Here is a 9,710-nt window from a genome sequence, read left to right as displayed (position 1 = left end):
TTGGCCTTCCTTATAGCCCAACTCTCGGAGCCATACCTGACTACTGGGAATACCATTGCTTTGACCATGCGAACTTTTGTTGGCAGGGTGATGTCTCTACTTTTTAGCATGCTGTTTAGGTTCGCCATCGCTTTCCTCCCAAGGAGCAGGCATCTTTTAATTTCATGGCTGCTGTCAGTCTACGGTGATCTGGGATCCCAGGAACGTGAAGTCTGTCACTACTTCCACGACTTCCCCTTCTATTTGCCAAGGAGTGATGGGACCGGATGCCATGATCTTAGTTTTTTTGATGTTGAGCTTCAAGCCCACTTTTGCGCTCTCCTCTTTTACTCTGAGCAAGAGGCTATTTAGGACGCAACCCTAGCTGCGTAGAAATCTCTCTTCGCAGCCTTGACTGCTATCTCATAGAACCTCATAAATGTCCTATAAGATGCTCTTGTAGCCTCGTCGCGAACTCGGCGCCACTGTCTCTCTAACCGTCTGAGCTCCTGTTTCATAAGCCACAGCCCCCGGGTGTACCAGGGGGCAAGCTTAGAGTGAGGGCGCAGAGGGTGCCGGGGAGCGATCACGTCGATGGCTGTAGAAAGTCAGCTATGCCAGTCATCCACGAGCTCATCCAACGGGCCGTCAGGGGGCATCGGATCCCGCAGAGCCATCTGAAGCCAGATTGGGTCCATTAGGCTCCGTAGGCAAGCTAAAATCTGCTCGCCGCCTAAACGGGGTCGGGGCGGGACATTTGCATGAGCCTTCAGGGCATAGTGGTCCAACCATGGTACCACTTTCGCAGTAATCCGGTCCACCATAATCCCTGCCGCGAAGATTAAATCGAGCATGTGGGGGTTGATACCCATTGGGAGAGTCCTAGCTACTTCATGGACATTACTAGGTCCGTAGCCTGACTAGAGGCCGCGTCATCAGCATGGACATTGAAGTCACCCAAGACTAAAAGCCTAGGGTGCTCCAACACCCAGTGTGCTACGGCCTCCAGTGTGGGCCAAAATTAAGGTACCTGAATGCAAAGGCAGATGGGACTCCCCTTTATTTTTTATGAAGCTACCTTATACCAAACCAGGCCATCAGTCCATCTAGCTCAGTATTATCTGTGCTAACCAGCAGCAGCTCTGCAGATCTTTCCCAGCAATTGGAGATTTTTGGAACTGTTCTTAGGACTTTCTGCTTTACATTTAGTCAAAGCCCCTCCTTCTTACAGAAGATGTACTTTTGGGAATACTGCCTCTGCATTGGCTTCTGCAAAATATGCTCTTCTTTGCAACAGTTAAGAATGAAGACCTGTTAAGACCCGTCTTCTTCTGCATGTTTTTATCTGAGCCACACCCAGAAAATATTTTGGGGGTGTTCCAGTTGACATAATGAAAAAAATCCAGATTCATGGAATTCTAAGCAAGCCTCTTGATCATGTTCACATTCTATCATTGCTCATTTTTTTTAAAGATGGGGAAATGCAAAATAAGCCCCCAAACATTTTGTATGAACTGGCTGTAAGGCCTATGGATATAGATCAAACTATTATCTGTGTTTAAGTGCTGCAGCTAGACTGTGAAATGTAGCTCTGCACCTTTAAACCTACTCTGTGATGCTGAGTACAGAGTTAACTGCTTATTCAGGACTGAGAGGCTTAACATGTCTGGCAAATCAGGCTTTGTGGCCACCAGAGAGAGGCACCTCTGGCAAAAGTTCAGGAATCAGTGTTTCGGAAAGATTGGTTTGACCAGCTCTCATGTGAGAACGTGTCTGTGACCAAATGCAGTCAAATTCTAAATGACATTTAACTGCTCCCTTGCTGCACTTAACTATGGTCAGAATCTCCCTAACCCTTATCTCAGCCAATTTAGGCCTTTCCTTATTGTGGCTTGGCATTCGTATTTTTTTGTTTCAGAGAATGCATGGCATGTTTTGTTTTTTAATAGCCTGTCTTTGTCATGGTTTACTGAGCACCCTTATAAGAAACTTCCTTTTAAAATATGCTTTGGCATGTTAAATTGTGAAATGGGGATTTCTGTTTGCTGTCAACTGTGATACTTATAGCCTGATCCTGTGCATGTTTACTGAAACATAAGTTCTGTGGGACTTTCTCCCAACTAAGCATACAGCCTTCACATAACAGAACGTTAATAATTGGTCCACTTTGAGCATACCTTTATTCCTTGTAGACATGATAATTCGGTTTACAAGGTGATAAGCTTTTAGAATGTGAAGGGTTAATGGAAGCAGTGCCTAAATTGCATGTTTCTTAAAACTCATGGCCTAGTTTACTAATCAGTTGTCATAAGATGTCAGAGAGGGAACCATCACTTCAGACCTGCAGAATGCAGTCAGTCAAGCAACTAATTGGTTGGACAGTGGCATGAAGGTGTGTGTCCCAGAGGAGGGTGAATTATCAGAACAGGTGAAGAAAGTTTGGATAGATGAGCATCTCAGTGGTGTAACCCTCAACACTTGGCTGAGTTACAATGATGTTGATGGGGAAGGCTATTTTATTCCTTCTTTGGGGAGAGTATATCACAGTGGACTGAATTACCGTCATTCACCTTTTCTGGTCTAATGAAATTGCTAGTCAGCTGTATGCTTGAAGGAGCATGACCCAAACTACAGGGGGGTGACTTACTTTGATTTTTTTAATCCTCAAAAGCTTGTTCTTTCTGTGGTCTTTTTCTTTGCAACTTGTCTTTCTTCTCTTATCTTTTCCCCCAGTCAGCAGTCCTGATATGGCACTACCATTGAACACCATTTTATCAAGAACATAAAAAGAGCCTTGTTTGATTAAACACATGGCCCATGCACTCCAGCATCTTATTTTACACAGCAGACAACCCAGAAGGCAAACTAACACAGCACAGAAGTCAAAGCCTTCCTTTAATATTTCCTCCTATCACTAGTATTTAGAGGTTCACTGACTCTGGATCTAAAGGTTCCCTTTAGTAACCATGGCTAGTAGCCATTGATGAACCCTGTCTTCCATGAATCTATCAAATGCTGTTTTAAATCCATATGCTCTAGTGGTCATCACTAAATCCACTGGCAGTGAATTCAACAATTTAATCGCTTGCAGACTATGTATTTATTAAAATATTTGTGCCTTGCCTTTACTATTTGTTAAAGGCGGCTAAAGTTAAGAAGTCCTGAATCGATTGCCCATCAACTTCATTGGGTGACCCCAAGTACAAGTATTATTGGAGAGGGAGAAATAGTTTCCTGTATCCACTTTCTTTGGCCCAGTTGTGCTCTATGAAATTTTCCAGAAATGTCAACATCCCTGTGCCATCTCCTGCCTTCCAAGCAGAGACAATATTAATTCCTCCCCTTCTGTGTTACCACTTGCCCATCACTTTAAGGGACCTTTTCCCCCCAGAGCTTATAGAATATTTTGCTCACTAGCCAGCAGTCAGATGTTGTTTGTAGCTATTCACCAGTGTCCTAAATGCTTGGATAAAACTTCCTACAAAACCTATAGAATCCTTCTCTCTGCTTTATCTGCTGGAAGCTACAAAACCTATAGAATCCTTCTCTCTGCTAAAAACATCTGACTGAGCATTATCAGATCTTGCTTTATCTGCTGGAAGCCAGTAGCATCCATCATCAGATCAATTTAAGTAAAACTTTCAGTAGGACAGAAGGGATGGGAGGAGAGCCAGAACTTAGTGTAAAACTGCTCAGGGAAATTTGACTGGGAGATAAGCTCCTAGTCCATGTCTGCATAGAAGGGATCAGTTGCTTAACAACACCCTACTTCAGACCAAGCAAGCTCACAGTTAAACTCCTCCCCTTCTCTGTGAAGAATATAATTAAATTAGAAACCTACAGCGATATGGATCTCATAGAACAGACACTGCATTGTTGCTTCTGTACTTTCTAAATGGCAATTCAGCAGACAATAGCAAAGTGAATTACATGGTAAGCAGGGGCATCTGCCCTTTTTGGCTAACCTGCCACAATTGAATCAAATATTAAGTGAAGGGAAAAAATCAGTTTCAGGTCTCACATTTAACATTCATGTTGAATATTCAAAGTATAGGTGATAGTCGTAGAAAGGATACCTATACGTGTTCTTTCCCTTGCTCCTTAATATTACCCTAAATATATCTTCTGAAAAGGTCAACTGTTAAGATAAAACTGCCCCTAAACTCCTTGTAAAGACAAGCCCAACTACTATACAAAATCTGAAAGATGACAGGTTTGCAATCACCATCACAGCTCAACACCTGAAAGTCATAGATGCTAATAGCAAAGATGAGGAGCCTCCTTTTTTTTGGATATTTGGAATACTCAAATGCAAGTATTGTATTTGTCCTCGATCCCCACCAGTATCTGTCCTCGATCCCCACCAGTCCGGGTTTCGCCCTGGGCACGGGGTGGAGACTGTTCTGGTCGCACTGACTGACGACCTCCGTAGGCATCTAGATCAAGGCGGCGTGGCGGCACTGTTGCTGTTAGACCTGTCGGCCGCTTTTGATACGGTCGACCCTTTAGTAACCATGGCTAGTAGCCATTGATGAACCCTGTCTTCCATGAATCTATCAAATGCTGTTTTAAATCCATATGCTCTAGTGGTCATCACTAAATCCACTGGCAGTGAATTCAACAATTTAATCGCTTGCAGACTATGTATTTATTAAAATATTTGTGCCTTGCCTTTACTATTTGTTAAAGGCGGCTAAAGTTAAGAAGTCCTGAATCGATTGCCCATCAACTTCATTGGGTGACCCCAAGTACAAGTATTATTGGAGAGGGAGAAATAGTTTCCTGTATCCACTTTCTTTGGCCCAGTTGTGCTCTATGAAATTTTCCAGAAATGTCAACATCCCTGTGCCATCTCCTGCCTTCCAAGCAGAGACAATATTAATTCCTCCCCTTCTGTGTTACCACTTGCCCATCACTTTAAGGGACCTTTTCCCCCCAGAGCTTATAGAATATTTTGCTCACTAGCCAGCAGTCAGATGTTGTTTGTAGCTATTCACCAGTGTCCTAAATGCTTGGATAAAACTTCCTACAAAACCTATAGAATCCTTCTCTCTGCTAAAAACATCTGACTGAGCATTATCAGATCTTGCTTTATCTGCTGGAAGCCAGTAGCATCCATCATCAGATCAATTTAAGTAAAACTTTCAGTAGGACAGAAGGGATGGGAGGAGAGCCAGAACTTAGTGTAAAACTGCTCAGGGAAATTTGACTGGGAGATAAGCTCCTAGTCCATGTCTGCATAGAAGGGATCAGTTGCTTAACAACACCCTACTTCAGACCAAGCAAGCTCACAGTTAAACTCCTCCCCTTCTCTGTGAAGAATATAATTACTTAAATTAGAAACCTACAGCCATATGGCTCTGATAGAACAGACACTGCATTGTTGCTTCTGTACTTTCTAAATGGCAATTCAGCAGACAATAGCAAAGTGAATTACATGGTAAGCAGGGGCATCTGCCCTTTTTGGCTAACTTCTGCCACAATTGAATCAAATATTAAGTGAAGGGAAAAATCAGTTTCAGGTCTCACATTTAACATTCATGTTGAATATTCAAAGTATAGGTGATAGTCGTAGAAAGGATACCTATACGTGTTCTTTCCCTTGCTCCTTAATATTACCTTAAATATATCTTCTGAAAAGGTCGACTGTTAAGATAAAACTGCCCCTAAACTCATTGTAAAGACAAGCCCAACTACTATACAAAATCTGAAAGATGACAGGTTTGCAATCACCATCACAGCTCAACACCTGAAAGTCATAGATGCTAATAGCAAAGATGAGGAGCCTCCTTTTTTTGGATATCTGGAATACTCAAATGCAGGTATTGTATTTCTTAGCTATAAAATACAGTCTTGTGAAATACCACAGAAATGCGTTTAGTGTTCACAAAAGCCCTTTTGTTGTTGCTGTATGTAGCTTAAATGGTGCATAGTGTCATATGTGCCCTGCATAGGAAAACCCAGAAGTGACATTATATCACTATCGAAATGGCTGGAATTCCTATAGCTTTTGGACTTCCTATCGGAAGTGATGTGGGGGGCAATGAGGGTTGCTGGTGAGATGCCTGTCACCATATCAGGAGGCTTGGCAATGAACTGAAAGTCAGCATTGGTGTCTAAAATGCCCTAACTGTCATATCATACAAGAACTGACATGAAGTATCTAGCTCACTATTCTCTACCTTCACAGATGCCAGCTGGAGCAAGATCAGTAAAGTCCCCCTGTTCTGTATAATCCCCAGTATTTGGAAGTCAGAAGTAACCTGTCTCTAAAAGTGTATGGATCACTGTGGCCAATCATGCTTTTCGAGGAACACTTATAAGTGATATATCAACTGAAGCTCATGATAGGCACTACATGCCACAGAAGAGATCTGGGCCTCCAACTGTAAGCCAGGATCCAGCAGTACTCGCAAGTTATGAACAGGGATGTGCATTCGGTTTGTCCAAACCAAATGGACCCCGAAAATGGGCCATTCGGCCCCCTTTCGGGAAGCCACAGACCAAGTCAGAATCTCTGGTCTGATTCAGCCTGCGCTGTAAGCCGCCGCCGAAATTCGGCAGCAGCCGGAAAAACACCCAGGGAGGGAAGGCACTTTAAACTGCCTTCCCTTCCATGGCTTAGCCGGCCCTTAGATGGAAAGGAAGGGGATTTAATTCGAATCCGAATCAGGCCAATTTTTTTTTTTGCACACCCCTATTTATGAACTTGTTCCTTCAGGGGGAGTGCAACCCCCTTCAGGACATGCTGACTCCTCAATCCTTGAGTAGCTTTGTCATTGACCAGGAGCAGTTCGGTCTTGTTTGGTCTGATCTTCCATTTATTGTTAATCCATCCCATTACCATCTGCAGGCCCTGTTCAGTACTTCCACAGACCCATCTGACTCAGCTAAGAAGAAGTAGAGCTGAGTATCATCCACATATTGGTGACCCCTTACTTCAAATCCCCTGATGATAGCATAAATGACATGGGGCCAAGCAGCAGTTCCCTAGCACCATCTTTTGCAATCAGCCAGTCAAGTAAGGTGGAGCCACCAAAGCACAGTACCCCCCCTCCCAAGTCGACCAACCAGAAGGATACCATAGTTGATTATACTGAATGCTGGAGAGAGATCCAGGAGAATCAACTGGAATTCACTCCCGCGTCACTCTCCCAGAGAAGAGAATTCATTTGGGTAACCAAGGTCATTTCCATACCAAACCCAGGCCTGAATCTAGACTGAAATGGGTCTAGATGATCCATCTCCTCCAAGACTTTCTGAAGCAATATGGCCACCACGTGCTCAAGCACCAGAAAGTTGTTGTTCAGGTCAATGGGGTCAAGGGATTGGACCCCTCTTCAGAAGTGGTTACTGAACTGCCTCTTTCAAGATGGTTAGAATTACAGTTTCCCACAGAGAGGCATTTATTATCTCCTGGACCCATATGACCAACCCAGTCTGGCTTGATACCAACAGCCACAAAGGGCAAAGGTCAAGTCTAGATATGGTGGGCCACACACTACTGAGCAACTTGTCCATTTCATCAGGATTCACCAACTGAAAGTCATCCATACAGTTAGGACCAGACTGCACTCCACTGGCATCCTGAGACTGAACTGCACCAAATGTAGAATCTAAGTCAGGGCAGATGCAAGCAATTTTATTTAGAAAATGCATCAAGCAGACCTGTATGTTTTCCAGCTCTATATTTTCAGGACCCTAGGATAAAAGCCCCTTCACAACCCGGAAAAGCCCCACTGGATGGAATTGTGCAGATACAATAGTGAGCTCACTTTACTGCCACAGATTAAGCACAATAATGTGCTCTTACCTGTGCTCAGTCTCATTCACTTAAGATGCTTTACTGCCACAGATTAAGCACAATAATGTGCTCTTACCTGTGCTCAGTCACATTCACTTAAGATGCTCTTAGTTTGTTTTAATTCTGGTTTGTGAGGCTTAGACTTTCTGATTTTTTTTCTTCAGTTGCCCAGCACCTCAGGTCTTGGGAAAGAGGGAGAAGCCAAAATGTTTAAATAAACAAATATATAATAGTTCACAATTGAGCCAATGGCTTTTATATTTAAGATAAGTGTGTAACAGAAACAATTTAGCTAGCTTAAAGATAGCATCTTTTCTTTTGCCTCCTTTTCAGTACAGCTCAGCTATTCTATGACTCAGTGTTCATCTAATAATTGAATTAACATTTGCAAGTCTCTGTAGCCTGGAACACTGTCTTAAAACATTTGCTTGAGATGCTGCCATGTCTTAGAATTGTCATTTTTAACGTAATAGATAATGGATGGAAGTAATTATACTGAATAGGGTTAGACAGCTTAAAGTCTTTTCCCAAAGTTTACAGTACTGAACATCATGCGTGGGGGGGGGGGGAATCCTGTGCTCTCTTTATACTATTTCTCTCTACTACAGGTAGTGTTGTGCAAAGCTCTTTTACTCAAGATGACTTAAACCAGCATAAATCTCAATACATTATAAATCCTTCCATGGAGCTAACTTTGGATAGCTTTGAATTTCAACTCTCTGACACAATAGGCAACACAGTGATTCCAGAGATGTAAGTGTCAAGTGTTAGGGGGGCGGTGTATGCAAAAGAAATGCATTAAAATTTGGGTGTGCTAAAGCATTGGTCTATCCAAAATAGGTCACTCAAGCTGCGGTCACACGTGCAAATTGTAGCGGAAGGGAAGCAAGGCTATTCCCTCCACAGTAATTTGACCCACAGTTGCAAGATCACACCTCCCTTTGTAGCTGCAGGCTAGGCTGGCACTGTGTGATCAGATGCAACTGCGGGTGAGTCATGTGGGGTTGTTTTGCTGTTTGTTTTGTTTCCCATGTGCATAAATGAGGAATTGCCCCTCCACACCGAGGGCCCCCTATGGGTATGTGATGATGTGCATACTGCGGGGGGGGGATGGCACCAAGCTGGGATGGCCTGATCAGACCATCCCAACAACATGCATGCGTGCTTGCCCAATCAGACAGGGGAAAGTCCATCCGTGGCCTGTCACAACCTGTCTACTACCGGATTTTCTCTGGTGTCTTTTTACACCACTTCTGCAGCGGAGCAGCATGGGTTACCGACAACTGTGGGATGCTTCCCAGATATTGGTGTCTGATTGCACCCTTTAGATCCTTCAGGCATTCGCACCTGTGTCAGATCTACTGGCGCATGTGATCGCAGTCTCATAGTAGTTTTATTGAGGATATGTGCTAATGTGTCTAAGATAAATGAAGGTATCTGCATATGTTTCTCACTGTTAACATTTTGCTAAGAGGAATTGGGAGATTCTGTGGTCTGCTTTCCAATGAGAAAGCTTTTGTTATGTGGGCTTGTTTATATCAATATAAATCAAGTGAAGTGAAAAGCAAAAGCATTTTGAAGCATTTTTGTGTCTCCTTGAATGTTTTTCTGTGAAAGGCAAGACTGTCATGAAAGGCAAATTCCTATTTTGTTTTTTAGTGGGGAAAATGACAAGAAAAAAAGATTGAGGAACTAAAGATGCAAAGTGACAATCAAGGTCAATGACTAAAGTTACCAGCTCTGGGTTGGGAAACTCCTGGCGATTTGGAGGTAGAGCCTAGAGAGGGTGGCATTAGCGGAATGGAGAGAGATCAGCAGAGAATGTGATGTCATAGAGGGCATCCTGCAAAGCTGCCATGTTCTCTGGGGAAACTGGGGAAACTGATCTCTGTATACTGAAGATTAGTTGTAATTCCAAGAGAACTCT

The 9,710-nt window shown here is 43.2% G+C and overlaps 1 pseudogene; it reads left to right on the top strand.

The window, feature by feature from the left end:
- The window catches only part of LOC107121323, a 175,270-nt pseudogene that overhangs the window by 119,762 nt on the left and 45,798 nt on the right, over nt 1-9,710 (top strand).

This window comes from Gekko japonicus, unplaced genomic scaffold, assembly GCF_001447785.1.
Source record: "Gekko japonicus isolate JY-2015 unplaced genomic scaffold, Gekko_japonicus_V1.1 scaffold1929, whole genome shotgun sequence".
NCBI classification, from domain to species: Eukaryota; Metazoa; Chordata; class Lepidosauria; order Squamata; family Gekkonidae; genus Gekko; species Gekko japonicus.
This window is presented reverse-complemented; position numbering and strand designations above follow the sequence as displayed.